The sequence below is a fragment of the Pristiophorus japonicus genome, chromosome 9 (assembly GCF_044704955.1).
Source record: "Pristiophorus japonicus isolate sPriJap1 chromosome 9, sPriJap1.hap1, whole genome shotgun sequence".
NCBI classification, from domain to species: domain Eukaryota; kingdom Metazoa; phylum Chordata; class Chondrichthyes; family Pristiophoridae; genus Pristiophorus; species Pristiophorus japonicus.
Genome location: NC_091985.1, coordinates 93,474,822 through 93,491,953, shown reverse-complemented (window position 1 = coordinate 93,491,953; position 17,132 = coordinate 93,474,822).

The window sequence follows — 17,132 nt, the reverse complement described above, 5'->3', positions numbered from 1 at the left end:
AGACAAAGGTCCTCCACCAGCCTATCCTTGCCGCACAGCACTGCCCCCCAGTCATCAAGATTCATGGCACGGCCCTCGACAATGTGGACCACTTCCCATATCTCGGAAGCCTTTTATCAACAAAGTCAGACATTGATGCGGAGATTCAACATCGCCTCCAGTGCGCCAGTGCAGCCTTTGGCCGCCTGAGGAAAAGAGTGTTCGAAGACCAGGCTCTCAAATCGACCACCAAGTTGGTCGACAGGGCTGTATTAATACCCACCCTCCTGTATGGATCAGAGGCATGGACAATGTATAGAAAACACCTCGAGTCGCTGGAGATATATCACCAACGATGTTTCCGCAAGATCCTGCAAATCCCCTGGGAGGACAGGCGCACCAACCTCGCCCAGGTTAACATCCCCAGCATTGAAGCACTGTCCACACTCGATCAGCTTCGCTGGGCAGGTCACACAGTTCGCATGCCAGACACGAGACTCCCTAAGCAATTGTTCTATGTGGAGCTCCTTCACGGCAAACGAGCCAAAGGTGGGCAGCGGAATCGTTACAAGGACACCCTCAAAGCCTCCCTGGTAAAGTGCGACATCACCACTGACACCTGGAAGACCCTGGCCAAAGATCGCTCTAGGTGGAGAAAGTGCATCCGGGAGGGCATTGAGCTCTTTGAATCTCAACGCTGCAAGCGTAAAGATGTTAGGCACAGGCAGCGGAAGGAGCGTGTGGCAAATCAGTCCCACCCCACCTTCCCCCGACGAATGTCTGTCCCACTTGTGACAGGGTCTGTGGCTTTCGATTTGGACTGTCGAGCCACCAAAGGACTCACTTGAGGAGTGGAAGCAAGTCTTCCTCGATTCCGAGGGACTGCCTATGATAATGATAATGATGATGATGATGATGAATTAAAATACGGGGGGGGCGGTGGGAACCTTGTTTAGGGTTGGTTCGCTACTTGTTAATGTCTAGAATGTGCTTGTTGAACCATGTTACAGAAAGATTTGCTGAATTTCCCAATTTAGAAACAATTTGGTGATATTCTTATCGTCACACCTACATTAATTTATGAGGGTATATTTTTCTCTGTTTGTGAAGTAAAAATGCCTTAACTAAACTGCCATTATAAACCAAAAACACTTTAGTTAATGTTTTTAACTGATGCACACAGGAAAATATACCCTAAAGTCTCAGCAGGCCACACTATCTGATATGGGGTGCCTGCTTCTAAAACACATGGCTGATCATTCTGCTGCCCTTTCCTGACCCAGCCCATGCACTTACACAGAGTCTCCACAGTCAGTCATGGCCTCAGCAATCAAACCCCACCCTACTCTATGGAACTCCAACTTGATATGAAGTAACGAGATTGTTGGGAATTCTCTTTGTGGACAACACTACAGTCTCAGCATAGTAAGGCATATATATGGCAGACATCTGCTGGCAGTCCACATATTATAAATCACTCTGTCACCCACTGAAATAGTAAAGGGATTAACAAGTAATGTCATATAATTTAGTCACTCATAGTGCTTCAATTGTACACTTGCCATACATTCATGCATTTCTGCCAAGTTTTTAATCTGACTGCAATCAGATTAAATCACCAAAATGCTGTGTATAACAAACATGGCTTTGCTGTCTAAATGGGGAGAGGGACCACTTGAATTGAGAATCATACAAATAAATGAAGCTTTCAGTGTGTGGATAATTGCTTCACACAGCAATTCCTTACAAATCAGAATCACCTTCTTTTCATTTAGGCAATATGGCCATATTTGACAATGGAGCAATTTGGGCCACTGCTTCTGATTCTAAGTAATAGTATTTGAGACCAGCTGAAACTGAGGATTTTGTGCATCACGTGCTGATATTTTTGTTTTCTGTGACATTTGCCAGTAGGAGAACGGGTGAAGGGCCAATTATGAGTTATGACACAGTAAACACAATGGCCCAATCGGGGCAGGGGCTGATTTCACAGGCGGGAGTGGGGCCAATCCCCGACGCTGGGGTGTTTCGATCTCCGACACTGGGGGGGAGGGGGAGTCTGATCCCCGACCTCAGGGGTGTCCGATCCTGGAACCTGGCGCGCCTTTGTATGGGGGGGGGTCTGATCAGCAGGGGGGAGGGGGAGCTTGGGCGGGGGGGCAGGGGAAGCACTCCTGTTCCTCCTGGCCCACAAGTAAAGACACTTACCTTCTCCCCAAACCTGCCCTCACCTCCCTTCAGCTGCCAGGTTTCTCAAGACCTGAGAAATCCGGCCAGTCAGGATTAAACCTGCAAAGTAAAATATTTGATTGGCCAACCCGCCTCCTGGGAGTGGGTTGGCTGCCCTCCCCATGTCCCGCCTCCGTTAAGCCCGGCAGTAGGCAGGTTGGAGTCGGGTTTGAGATTTTTACAGTTTTAACATCTCACCCGATCCCAACCCATCCGTTTTTAGACATTAAGGTTCAGCCCAATGACACAGTGCTGGAGACTGCAAAATAACATTATCAAGACCATAGAAGGTTCAGCAAAATGCCCCAGAGTTACCCTAGGCTAAGATCCTTCTACACAAGACCTAGCTATATGGAGCTGACTGAAGAGCTCACCAAGGATCAATATCTGATAGAATTTAGGCAGAACAAAGGTTTGTTATGAAATTGTGCCAGTTAGCGCAGGAAGATCTGCAGCTCAAGTAATTAGAAGCAACAGCCCTGTGTTAGGAAGCCAAGGTCATCACTGCACTGAATTTTCTACGAAAACCAACACCTTTCAGGTGCACTCGAGTTGCAACAGAAACTCTTCACCTGCACATACAGCAGACCATTGAGTTCAGCATGGCCCATGAGCAGAAGGAGCACGGGTAGCTTGGCTTCCAACCCACTCCACCAATGTGAGGGCATTAGCAAGTGCACCCACTTTGCCATTCAACCTCTTCTTCATAACGTAGAGCTACATATGAAAGTCTTCGATGTCAGTGTATTCTACCCAAAAAGACCATCCCTGGAGATTGCTTTCCTTGGCCCAGTGAACTTAGGTGGGATCTGCAGTGGAGTTCTATGGCAGGCACGAGCCCACAGATTTTCAGGGCCATGATGCCCATGCCAGAACAAGTAAACAAGCTGAGCAAGCTTTCAGAGTGCTCAGGCAATGCTTCTGAAGGTGGATCACTGAGGTGGGACTAGCCACATTCCCTGTGAAAATTAGGAGAAGTTTTACACTGTGCTGCACATTGCACAGTATTCCAATCACTGACACTGCAGGGGATTGAGAGTGGGAGCATTATGAATACGAAGAATATAGTGAACCGCTAATGTTATAAGAGTGACTTTTGTCCCTTTTAAAATAGTCAGGATGGATGCTACATTCTTCGTAATAATATCACAGAATGCAATTTTTAAATGAAGGATGAGCTTTTCTTTATTGGTAGCAGCCCTTAATTGCACATCAGTTACCTCCTCAGTGGGACCATCTGGTGTGTTTATCACCACCTGTGATAAATTTACTTCTCAATATCACTGGATATAATGTCACTGCCCTAATTTATGTGTTTGGCTAAGGGAGGGGCCAGAATGTGGGGATTAAGGGCCCAATATTTACTCAGAGCCGTGAAGAAAGCGGGGTTGGGTGTAGAATTTCAATACGGGAAACCCGTAAGAATGGGTTACGCTGAATGTCCTGCTGAAATTAACTGCAGGATGTCTTTTAAACATTCTCAATAGGTTTCCTGCCCGACAGTAAGCCAGATTGACAAGCTAGCTGTCTGTGGGCGGGAAAGTAACCGGGGAAGGATGCCAGGTAAGTAGGAGATCATGAGGGGGGATTGGGGAGTCAGAGATCACGAGGGGGGGTTGGGGGAGCCGGAGATCATGAGGGGGGTTGGGGGAGTCGGAGATCACGAGGGGGGTTTGGGGGAGTCGGAGATCATGAGGGGGGTTGGGGGAGTCGGAGATCACGATGGGGGTTGGGGGAGTCGGAGATCATGAGGGGGGTTGGGGGAGTCGGAGAACACGAGGGGGGTTTGGGGGAGTCGGAGATCACGGCAGGGGTTGGGGGAGTCAGAGATCATGAGGGGGGTTTGGGGGAGTCAGAGATCACGAGGGGGGGTTGGGGGAGTCGGAGATCACGGCAGCGGTTGGGGGAGTCAGAGATCATGAGGGGGGTTTGGGGGAGTCAGAGATCACGAGGGGGGTTGAGGGTGTCGGAGATCACAGGAAGTACGGGAGTCGGAGATTGCGGGGTGTGGAGTTGGAGATCACAGCAGGGGTTTGGGGGAGTCAGAGATCACGAGGAGGGGCTGGGGGAGTCGGAGATTGCAGGGGGGGTTGGGGGAGTCGGAGATTGCAGGGGGGGTTGGGGGAGTCGGAGATTGCGGGGGGATTGGGGGAGTCGGAGATCACAGGGAGGGTTGGGGGAGTCGGAGATTGCGGGGGGTTTGGGGGAGTCGGAGATCACGAGGGGGGTTGGGGGAGTCGGAGATCACGAGGGGGGTTGGGGGAGTCGGAGATCACGGGGGGATTCGGGTAGTCAGAGACCACAGGGGGGGTTTGGGGGAGTCAGAGATCACAGGGGGGGTTGGGGGAGTCGGAGACCACAGGGGGGGTTTGGGGGAGTCGGAGATTGCGGGAGGGATTCGGGGAGTCGGAGATCACGAGGGGAGTTGGGGGAGTCAGAGATCACGAGGGAGGGCTGGGGGAGTCGGAGATTGCAGGGGGGGTTGGGGGAGTCGGAGATTGTGGGGGGGTTGGGGGAGGCGGAGATTGCAGGGAGGGGTTGGGGGAGTCGTAGATTGCGGGGGGGTTGGGGGAGTCGGAGATCACAGGAGGGGTTGGGGGAGTCGGAGATTGCGGGGGAGTTGGGGGAGTCGGAGATCACAGGGAGGGTTGGGGGAGTCGGAGATTGCGGGGGGGTTGGGGGAGTCGGAGATCACAGGGAGGGTTGGGGGAGTCGGAGATTGCGGGGGGGTTGGGGGAGTCGGAGATCGCAGGGAGGGTTAGGGGAGTCGGAGATTGCGGGGGGGTTGGGGGAGTCGGAGATCACAGGGAGGGTTGGGGGAGTCGGAGATTGCGGGGGGTTTGGGGGTGTCGGAGATCACGAGGGGGGTTGGGGGAGTCTGAGATCACGAGGGGGGTTGGGGGAGTCGGAGATTGCGGGGGGGGGTTGGGGGAGTCGGAGATTGCAAGGGGGGTTGGGGGAGTCGGAGATTGCAGGGGGGTTGGGGGAGTCGGAGATTGCAGGGGTGGTTGGCTCCTTCTACCTGCCGGGATTCTTGTGCTCCGGGAAACCTGGCCTCCATGCGTTAAAAATTAAAATTCAGTTAAAAAGGAGACACGTAGTCTCCTTAAAAGATTTTACTGACCGACCCGCCTCCTGGGAGCGTAAGGATCAGCGCCCCCCCTCTCCCCCGCAACCCGCCTCCATTAAAACCGCAAGTGGCGGTTTGGGGTCGGGTTTCAGAATTTTAACAATTGTGTGGTTAAAATTCCATCCCTCCCCCATGATTCAGGGTCTCTGGGCTTCCTTTGACTGAGTGGCAACTACATTTGGCTTTATTCACCCTTACCAGGGAACTCCAGCACTTGAATTGCTGGGGTTAGCAGCAAGATGAGAGGTATTAAAATAAATTAAAGGAAAGTATTAGAGAAGTTAGTTAAGCTAAAGGAGGACTAAGTGCTGAGACCTAATGGCACATTGGGGTGAGGAAGATAAATGGGGGAGCCAGCATTAACTGAGAGGAGGTAGTGACAAAAACTGCCAAGACTGACTGATTGGTGATAAGAATGCCAGCATGAAATAGTCGGAGAGAAGGGGAGGAGATCCATCAAGAACTCTGAGAGGAGGAAGGAGCAGAAGCTTGAACTGATGGTGTGAAAGAAGAGTGCCAGCTTAATTGAATTGAATGGGAAAGCATGGCAGGTTAACTTAAAGGAGGAGAGGGAAATGAGAGCCAATATGAACTCGGAGGATCAGAGGAGAAGGGTGTTTCTGTGAACTTAGTCTGGAGGGAGTAGGGTATCCTTGTGAACTGGTGCAGTGGGGCATTGGATATGGGAAGGTATAGGAATAGTGCCCATAAATTGTCCTAAAGTTTCTCAGAATTGTCTTAAAAGTGGTGTTTGTAACAATCCTGCTGCACTCTGGTAAAACAGAAAGAGTTAATGTTCCGAACCATGGGTACTCAAAGACAGTACTGTGAGGACAAAAGGATCTTTCACAGTTAGCATCTGTTTTTAATTAGTGGTTGGAGCTAGGCACATCCAGGCTTGTCAAGGTTTTATGGAGGGTTATGTTTTGTTGACCAAGAGAAGAAGTGCCTTGAGTAATCTAACTCTTATCTTCTACTACACCATTATTTACAGCCAGACAAAGTAAAAATAATTTTGCAACTAAATCTGGGATCGTCTTACCAATATTATTTAAGGCCAGACAATTTGAAAAAAATTTGCAACTGATAACCAGACCTGGCTTTTCTCAAGTAATTAAACATGTGTTCATTTTAAGTACTTGACATGTGCCCATCTACGGTTTTATCAATAAATAAGGCAATTCTTACAGCAAGGTGTATTAACACAGATTGGTTGAAATGATATCAGGTTTTACTTTGGAGAATCAAATGTATAAAAGATGATGCTTTGATACAAAAAACAGAGAGAATTTGATCAGAGAAGCCAGAGAAAAGATGGACAGAAGGCTTTTGAGAGAGAGAGTGAGAGAGGTTACAGAAGTTCAAATAGACAGGCTGGATTTTCGTCTTTGATGATTTCGGGGCGGTAATGGTAACGGGGCGGTAAAGTTTATGCCTGGGAACAGTGTGCGCCTCAGTCATCAAAATTGGGCAGCTGGGCCCTGAGTCTTGGGTGCACCGCTAAGGGAGGCATTGTGCACCTCTCTTAGGGCGTTAGCATGGGAAATTCCCAAGCTAAAGAGCCGGCTCGGGAGCCCTCCGAAAGATGCCCGGGAGAAAAAAAACCCTGCAAAACACCCCCCACAAAAACATTCCCAATACATAGCCCATGCCACCACAACATAAATCGTAAAAGGAATTAAAAGAAAAAACACACTTACCTGAGGATGGCATTACTTACCTCTCTGTAGTCGGTATAGGTTGAACCGCCTGTTTTCCAAGCGGTTACTGCAGGATGCGCTGCAGGGTGTATGGGTCGGGCGGGAGTCAAATAGCGTGCCGGTGTCGTACCAGTACAGCTCTTCTGGGCGGTACTGCTCCACACCGCCACAACCCGACCCCGAAAACCCCTGAGGGGCGCTGGAGGCTGACTGCCCACCCAGAAGACCTCACCGCCATCATTGCCACCCCTCCAGTGCAAAAAACGGAATGCAAAGGACCGGAAAATCTGCCCCAAGAACTCTACTTATTGTTTCTGTAAGCACTCTAGTAATGACTCCACGAGGCAAGGTATTGTACTTGAACTGTGGTGACCTTAGTCCATTTATTACAGCTCCTGAATGAGGGTACAGTAAGGTGAGCTCCCTTTTATACCTGGTTACCTGTCGTGTACAGGTGACCCCTAGGTCTCCACCAGTTGCACTCTCTGGTGGTACAAGCATAGTATATACGGTGTGAATATACATTCAGTAATCTTATGTAACTGTACATTGAGTATACAGGAAGTATATTTATATTAAACATACACAACACTACTAGCCAGTGATCAGTAAATAATTGTGTACACTTGTATGTAAGAGTACAATTCCTGTGTAAAGAAGCAATATTAGTGCTACAAAGAGAGAGCAAACATTGGAAGAAGGCTGAACTATTGCAACAGATGGAGATCCATCAGGCTGCCTACTCAGATATGGACTCAAGCAACGCAGAGGGAGGCAAGACCGCTAAGCCTACAACACAAAATTGGAAGGACATGGTTGAATAAGATCTCAAAATTTTTGCTAAGCTGCTAGCTTATCAGCAATACTACTCATAATAACTTTTATTTATATAGCGCCTTTAACATAGTAAAACATCCCAAGCCGCTTCACAACAGTGTTACATACAAACAGATAAATTTGATGCCAAGCCACAGAAGAAATTAAGGCAGATGATCAAAAGCTTGTCTAAAAAGGTAGGTTTTAACAAGCATCTTATAGGAGGAAAGAGAGGTAGAGAGGCGAAGAGGTTTAGGGAGGGAGTTCCAGAGCTAAATAAGCTAAACTAACTAGACTTTTAATATATCCAATAGGCTGGCTATTGTTAACATGTCAGCTATACACGAATCTAGTCAGCTACTAACCTTGCAGACTTTGTCAGTTTTGGACATTGATTATAATACCATCATGTATTAATTAGAGTCCAGCTCATACTGACTTACTGTGATATACTTGAACTACTTTTGTAACCTCAGATATTAATTCAGTCAGCTAGTAATTTCTACTAAAACCTTGAGTGCTGTTACTGCTTATTATTAAGATGCTGCTAATTACATTATAATCCATGTGGTAATAAAGAAATGTTAATTTGTGACATCATCATGTGATGATTTTTGGTAAGAAGAAGTTAACTTATTTACTCAGTAGCTTATATGTATCCTAATAGTGTTTTGGTAGTGTAACTATCAATATAATTTGGATTGAATGCGATAAAATGGTTCAAGCGAGTTGCATTTAGGCAGCTAGTATTTCCCTAGATGTAGTTAGTAAATTGTCAGATAGTTCCTTAACGAAGATTGTAGGGTTATTTTCAGCATCTTGTTTTAAACCACATTATGTGCTGGATTTTCGGCTCCATTGCGCCTCTGGTAGTACCCCGAGGGGTGGTAAATGGTGTTTTAAGGCGTAATGGCGGTTAGCTAGCTTTTACCGCCCGGTCGGCAAATTCAGCTCGGGGTTTGCGGAGGCGCAAAAACTTACTGCCCCACCTCCAGTTTCAATGAGATCATGAAGTCAATTAAATGCAATGCTCCACTAGGACCCCAGCTGCAATATTGGGCCTTAACGCCGCATTATACGCCCGTCCCAAAAGATGCCTGAAAAACCTGTCAGTCCAATGGTCCAGTAGGAGGTATTTGCCACATATTTAAATAGAGGGAGGAGGATCCTACATCGCAGGTCACATTGACTGCAACAGTTGCGTATAGCACGTTGTACGAAGCTGCAACTTGAAAGCGGCAGTTTTATCTGCCATGACAGTGTCCTTACAACTTCAGTGAGAGAATTTAATGGGGGAATTACTCGTTTGCCAGTGTATCGTGCTCCATGCTATTGCTATGTGGCGTCAAGATAGAAGAAGGGCTCTTGGCCATGTCAGCCCACGGATGAGGAGAGGCCAAAGACATCTGGGGAGCAGCGCTTACCCCCCCATGGGTTTACAGGCACCAACACTCATACCTCCAGCTCTCTGAGGAACAATGTGTGAGAAGGTTGCGTTTCTGAAAGGATGTGCTGACAGAGATATGCCATCTCCTACAGGCAGACCTACAGCCTTACAGTGCCAACGAAACTATGCTGTCCGTCACATTGAAGATCACTGTGGCACTGGCCTTCTATGCCTCCGGCTCCTTCCAGGAAGCAGCAGGAGACATATGCAGCATCTCTCAGTACGCTGCATATCGCTGCATTCGCCACGTCACAAAGGCTCTGTGCACCCGCAGAATGAACTTCATAAAGTTCCCAATGAGCAGGGACAGCCAGAATGAGCGGGCATGTGGGATTGGTAGAATTGCAGGTTTCTCAAGGGTTCAAGGAGTCTTTGACTTCACACACGTGGTCTTGCAAGCACCATTCCACAAGGCAGAGTTATTCAGAATCCGAAAGGGATACCACTCCCAAAACGTGCAGCTGGTGTGCGACCACATGTAGCGCATCCTCGCAGTGAATGCCCGCTATCCAGGGAGTGCACATGATGCTTTCATCTTGCGTGAGAGCACTTTCTCACAATTGGTTTCAGCGACAAAGGGAATGGTCCGGCTGGCTGCTCAGGGCAAAGGATACGGCTTAGCCACCTGGCTCATGACCCCCCCTCTGCAACCCCACCACAGAAACGCAGCAGTGCTACAAAGAGAGCCATGCAGCCACCCGCAACATCATCAAACAGACAATTGGAGTGCTCAAGCAGCGCTTCCGATGCCTGGACTGCTCTGGAGGCAGCCTTCAATACTTCCCTCAACAGGTCTCTTAATTCATTGTGATGTGTTGCATGCTGCACAACTTGGCCATTATGAGGGGCCAGGCATTGCCAGTGCGGATTGCAGGCCCACCTCAGGAGGAGGAGGATGTTGAAGAGGAGCCTGGCGAGGCCTCGATTGCACAGCCACACCATCCATGGGGGAGGCCACGTGGAGATGCTGCCGGATCAAGAGCCGCACGTCGCCAGCTCATAATGGACCGGTTTGCTTGAATGGAGGAAGCTGAGGGATGCAGTTAATACTGGCCGTGCTATATACCACCATAAAGGCACATCTCTGGTGAACTTTGGAATGATTCACACCACACCAATGGCAAAGGGTCAAAGTGACATTTTACTCCAACAAAGTAACAAACATTCCCCCCCACCCCACCAAAACAAAACCATTCAATAAACAGCGTTCTGTTGCAAGGCATTCAAGAACAATGAAGTGGATTAATTGAACTCAATTATTTACATGCATCATAACAATAAATCAAGGCATCTTCACAACGTTTGTCCCATCCCTTAATGGAACTTGCCCTGAGCTTAGCACCCCTTTCCCTTCATCCCCCACCCATGCCTGCTGCTCCTCCTCAATGAGGCTTCAGTGCCTGCAGCAAGGCTGCTTGAGGGCTGCTGTGTTGGTGGCCCAGACAGTGCAGATGGCCGAGCATGACCCCCTGGAAAAACTCTGGGCCTGGAAGGCCCGGCTGCGGACTGCTGTGTCTCAGCATCGGCAGCAGCAGTCTCTGATGGATCGGGAGTGGACCACGTTAGGTGCAAGTTCAGAGAATCAGTGGTGGAAGTCAGAATGCTGCCATCTTGAGGAAGGCTAGCACCTTCCAGTTCCTGGGGACCTCTGGCACTCACACGGGGCTGGGTCTCGGCATCTGAGGCACGATGTGCGACCACAACTTGCTGGCCTGCATCAGCACTGTCACTTCACCGTTAGACAGTGGGGAACACAGAGAGAATGGCAGTGGTCAGTGATCGCATGACATCACCAAGCTGGAGCGTAGCTTGTGCCTGCGATGCAATCGCTGCTGCAACCTCACGCATGGCACGTGCCACGCACTCTGGAACACCACTGTTGCTGCTGGAGCTATCTGCCTCTGTGAGCGGCCAAGGATGGGCTCGCTGGAGTCCTCAGATGCACAGACAATGCATGAGGCGGCCTCCGCTACACTCACAGCAAATGCGTCTATGATTTGCAGGACCCTACCCAATGCACCCATGAGCTTGTGGTGCATTTCCATGTTCTCACTGGACATAGCCACCAAGTCCAGGTTCATGTCTGCCTGTCTTTCAGCAGGAGTGCTGTGCCGACTCACCCTCCAGGGAGTTGGTCTCTGAGCTTCCCCTCCTGCTAGACGCTGCTGTAGGCCACTGGGGCCAGGAGCCTCAGATTCATCTAATCCCTCAAAGTCACCGTCCTACCCTGATGTTGTGTCTCTACACGGTGGGACTGATGGAGTATCATGCTCATGGAGAACACTGTCCTCATCTACCCCCAGGCCAGATGTGGACACTTCTTGCGAAGACTGCTGTGCTTCTGGCTGGTCTTCTGTAAGCACAAAACAACAGATGTGTGCTTAGCAACAGGGGAGGGGACAGGCAGATAAGAGGAAGGTGGCATTGTAAATCTATATGTAATGGGGCTACGCCACTTGATATTAGGGCTCAAGGAATTCACATCAATCACAAACACTATTCACATACCGTCACTATCTGTAGGGGGCTCGGCCTCGCCGCCGGCCACTGTGAGAACTGGTGTGCCCATGAGGGCCGACACTCTCTGTTCCACCTCTGTCAGCTCCTGCGGGTCAGGCTGTCTGCCCCCGGGGTGTGCTGCTGCTCCCTCCTATTATGCGATAGCTTGGCCTGCAATAAGAGCAGTAAGAAGGGTTGAGTAAGTGTGCAGCTCCTCTTATGCCACATGTGCATTCCATAGTAGAATAGCTGCTACTATGTGGAAGTGCAAATGTGTTTAGTTCAACCTGTGTGGCTGGTGACTGACCACGTTTGAAAAGTGGGAGGAGATGAGAGCCAGGTAACATAGCGGCTCAGGGTGACCTTTGGACAAGGCATAACAACAGTGGAAGGGGAGTACGAGGAGGATTGACTGATTAGGGGACAAGAGGGTACGTACTTCCTGAATGCAGAGTGCATGGCTGCAGAAGTGAGCCTGCAGCTTTCAGGTGGCTTCACCGACCTACACCATGGTCTGTAACACATAGAGAAGGAGCAGCTCCATCAAAGACTTAACATTGTGTGACACACTGATGTTGCAACCATGGCGGGCCTACATAAATGAAGGGTACTCACCCTGACGGCCCTCGTGAGGTCGTTGGACATCTTGCAGTATTGTGTGCCAATGCTGACCCCCGTGTCTGCCGCTGACACCTCCTGGGCTATCTCCCTCTATATCCTCCTGAAGATGCTGGGCACGGGTCCTTCCACTCACCAGATGGAGTGTAGGCCACCTCCTCTCTATGGCCTGCACTCATGCCTTAGCAGCCGCTGGAGAGAATCGGCATGCAAGTTGTCTCCCCTCCTGCTGCGCCATCTCTCCCACTGTGTTGGAAATGGGTCGGGTCACCTGCGCATGTGCAAAGGAAATCGGCGCGTCCTAAAGTTTCGCCTGCACCCGGGAAGATTGGAAGGCATCTGCGCATGCGCGAAATGTTGATCTTTTATAACGGCGTGATTTTCAGGTGGTGCGCAAAAACTCCCTTGTGTAACACCTGATTGTGCGCTCCCAATTATAGAAATTCACTTTTTGCCGAATTTTGCTGACGAGGGCGCAAACCTTTTCCAGGCGGTATCAGGACCCCCTCTCCACATCCCCCCCACCCACAACCCGCCCCGTCAATAGCACCCCGAAATCTCAAAGCTGAAAATCCAGCCCATTGGAATTACAGTATGACCCAATATTATTTTTAAGAAGCTATTTTGTATTCCAATCATATTATTATGATTAACAATCTACTGCATATTATTTCAATATGTTTATTTAATAAAACCATTAAAATATAAGAATGATAATGACTTAAAAGGAAACTAAAGTTAATTAATAATGTTTCCTGGAAATAAAAAGAAAAATGAATAGCCTAGTTCCAAACAAAGCAGCATACAGTTCAGTAAATACCAGGGATCCTCTATAGAGCAAAACAGGCCCATCTGTTACCAAAAATATCCTAGGGACCAGCCTACATGGTCCATACAGATGTTTGGAATAAATCTTATTAGATCCTTCGGGCACATTAAAAATATTGTGTAACTTTTTATATATATATACATATATGGGTCAGGGCAACTAAAGATGCTTGTAACCAGATGTGCACATAACGGGAGAATTGCATAATTAGTCATAAAGGAGTGTAAGGAGAAAACTTGGCAATCAGTAACAATTTACTTGTATACAAATGATGTTACGATAAATTAAGTGAAATAAACACAGAATGATGTAATTGTGACTGAAATACTTCCCCACCGAAAAGCACCGTTGATGATCTGTTCCCTAAGTGATTTCATACTTATGGAATGAAAATTCAGAAAGGGAAGATCCCGCCTAACCAATCTTCTTAATTTTTTTTGAGGAAGTGACATCGCAAGTGGACAGTGGAAAGCTTTACATCGTGGTGTACCAACATCTCCAAAATGCCTTTGACAAAATACGAGAGAGAATGCTTGTACTTTAACTTAAATCAGTGGTGATTCAAAATAAAATCTGCAAATGAATAAGAAATTGAGTGACAAGGAAGAAACGGCAGATTCTTGTTAGAAGCATGATGTAAGTGCTGAGTTCAATGTCCAAAGGACATCTTCTGTTTCTTACTTACATTCACAACTTGGATTCACAGGCAACACCAAACTAGGTCAGTTGAATTTGAGAAGGCAGCATGAGAACAAAAAACTGAGTTAGATAAAATATGTGTGTAGATAGAAAGGTAGTAGATGATATTTAATATGCACATGTGCACATAGGAAGACGAAATGAAGGGGATAAGTACACCATCAATGGTGTTCAAATAGCTACAGGTGAAGTTGAAAGAGATGTAGGGCTCAACATGTTTCATCACATCAATTAACAAAACAAACAGAGTGCTAAATTATATAGCCAAAACAGTACAGTACAAGTCTGAAAAAATCATGCTTAAGCTGTACAGTGCTCTCATCATAACACACCCAAGTGAAAATTTACCACTACTACATTCCTGGAGTGAGCTGGGAGTGCATTTCAGGAAATTTAATATCCCAGCCCATGATTTTTCATGCATTAATTTTAATAGATGGGAAATCACAGACTAGGGTGCATACTTTGCTGATACATACTCCTGGCACATTCCAGGAGTACAGAAGTGGAAGATTCTAACCCTCCCTTCCCCTCACTCGACCCCAGCACAGTACTGTATCCAATTTGGTCCCAGGGACAAAGGGAAACACTGAAGCAGAGGTGAGCCACAAGATTGACCAGTTATGTTAGATAACTGAGTTATGAGAAAAACATAGAAGGGCTTTCCCGCTTTGGTGAAGAAAAGAATTGTATTTATATAGTGGTTTCCACAGTCTCAGGACATCTCAAAGCACTTCACAGCCAATGAATTACTTTGATAGTGTAGTCACTACTTTTAAAGAGGGAAACATGGCTGCCGATTTGTGCACAGCATGGTCCCACAAACAACAAATGAGATGAATAACCAGTTAATCTCTTTTAGGTGGAGGGAGGAATGTTAACCAGAACACTGGAAGAATTCCATGCTCTTCAAATAATGTCATAGATGCTTTTACATCCATCTGGACAGGCAGACAGGGCCTCGGTTTAACATCCCATCTGAAAGACAGCAGTTCCGACAATGCAGCACTGCCTCAGTACTGTACTGAAGTGTCAGCATAGATCATGTGTTCAAGTCCTTGAGTGGAGCTTTTACCTACAATCTTCTGACTCAGACTTGAGAATGAGCCAAACTGACACCACATATTTAAAATCTATGGTAGCTATACAAAATAATTAATGGTATAAAAACCGTCAATCCAAAACACAACCTCAAATGACATCATGACAGTAGGATGAGGGAGCACAGAGGCAAATTAGAGAAAAGTTTTTCTTCACATAAAGGGACCCAAATTTTTCCACCGCCTGAAATGAGACGCACCTACCGCTTTTTGCCGTTCATTACCACTGCAATGGATGCAGCGGCCATTAGCGGGAAATTCAGCATTTTTGCTGGAAAAAAGGAGCGGAGCGGTATTGGCAGCGGGAATGGGCTGTTTGTAGCGGTGTGGGGGCGGATTGGCCAATTGGGCCGCGAAATTCAGCTGTTGACAATTTACCCCTAACGAGCCAGCTGCTCCCTGGCCTTCGTAAAGGTCAGAGTTTGCAGCTAGGCCCTGAGCAGGGAATCAGTTTCTTGTGAAGGTATGGCGAATCCAGGAGGAGCAAGGAGGGCCAGCAGATTCTCGGATGTGGAACTCGAGACTCTGATCGAAGCTGTGGAGGGAAGGAGACGCGTTCTTTACCCCGACACAGGCAGGCCCACTCGCGCTGTGTTTGTTAATGCCTGGAGAGAGATCGTTGTAGAGGTCTCGGGGACCCCCATTCATGACCACACCGCCACCCAATGCCGCAAAAGGCTCAACGACATAATTCTCCTGATGAAAGTGAGTACATGTTCCCCCAACTCCTCACCTTCCATCTGCGAGATTCTCCTTCACCTTCTCTTATTTGCCACCTTCACTATATAGTCACTGAAGCTACATTTGATTGTTGAGGCCTGTATATATATGTATATATATAGTGTGCATTCTCGCAATGGAGGCTCCCTTTCATGTCAGAGTTACAGCTGCATGTAATTGACATACACTTACACTCATTGCCAAGGCCTCATGACACTGCTATTCAGCAAGCCTTATTTGCTTTGCATGCGAAGTTATCTCACAACCGCTTAGAGCAACAGAGGACTGGTGGGGGCGAGCCAGATATCCAGCAACTCACTCCTCTTGAAGAAAGGGTGCAAAGGCTAGTGGGCCCACATGTTGCCTTCCTGTGGCCGCCGGTTGTGTGGATCCCGCTGGGGGCAGCATCAGTAAATGAAGGCCTTCCTTTAATGCCATACTCCCAGAAAGCCCAAGCGCTTATCACGTTTGCTTATGATTTTGTGCAAGTTGCAGGCTGCATGGTACAATGCCCTACCTCACTCCTTGTGCCATTTATGATTGCAGATGCCCGAGTGTGTGCGAAAGCCAGGATGACAATCTTGAGGCCACTGGGAACCAAAACCAGGGGAACTCCCTTGAGACCACTGGGAGCCTAAACCAGGACGAGACCCTAGAGCCCATTCCATCTATTGGTGCCATGTCTCTTGAGGCCGAAGAAGAGGGGGACACTGCTATCGGCACCACGTCACTGCTTCCTTCCAGGGCCAGAGCTGGTCGAGGATGGCCTGTAAGTGTAAAGTCCTTACTCAATGGCACAAAACCCACACAAGGCACATTCTATGGACAAGGTCACTCTATGACCTGAACCTTTATTCACAGGACCAAGAAGTGCAGACCCTGCGTGGGACCTCCCTTTATATACCTGGATGACCAGGTAAGGAGTGTCTCTCACAAGCTCACCCCCTGTGGTCAAGGTGTGCATTCCTTAAGTATATACAGTTTTGCAGTGGTGTTACATAGAGGTTACATACATGACAGCAAGGACATCTGTAGCTTCTACACCTGAAACACAGCAGCCTTCCCAGACCCATGATGCAGCCACAGGGGAGATACTGCAGCGTAGTTCAAGAATAGGTTTACCTAAGAGGGGTTATAAGGAAGTGCATAAGGGTGATAAATGATTATGTGCATTTTCTTTTCACTGTGGGCAATGATGTGTGAAAGGGTTCATTGGGTTGGCCATGGAGATGCAAAGGTGAAGGGTGAAGTGGGCATGAACTCATCGGAAACGAGCAGCAATGAGACGGCTCTGTACTTCCCTTGCAGGGTTTGGATGGCGACGCCACCGCCTGCGTGGCCGGTGACCCACATCTTGGTCCTCCTC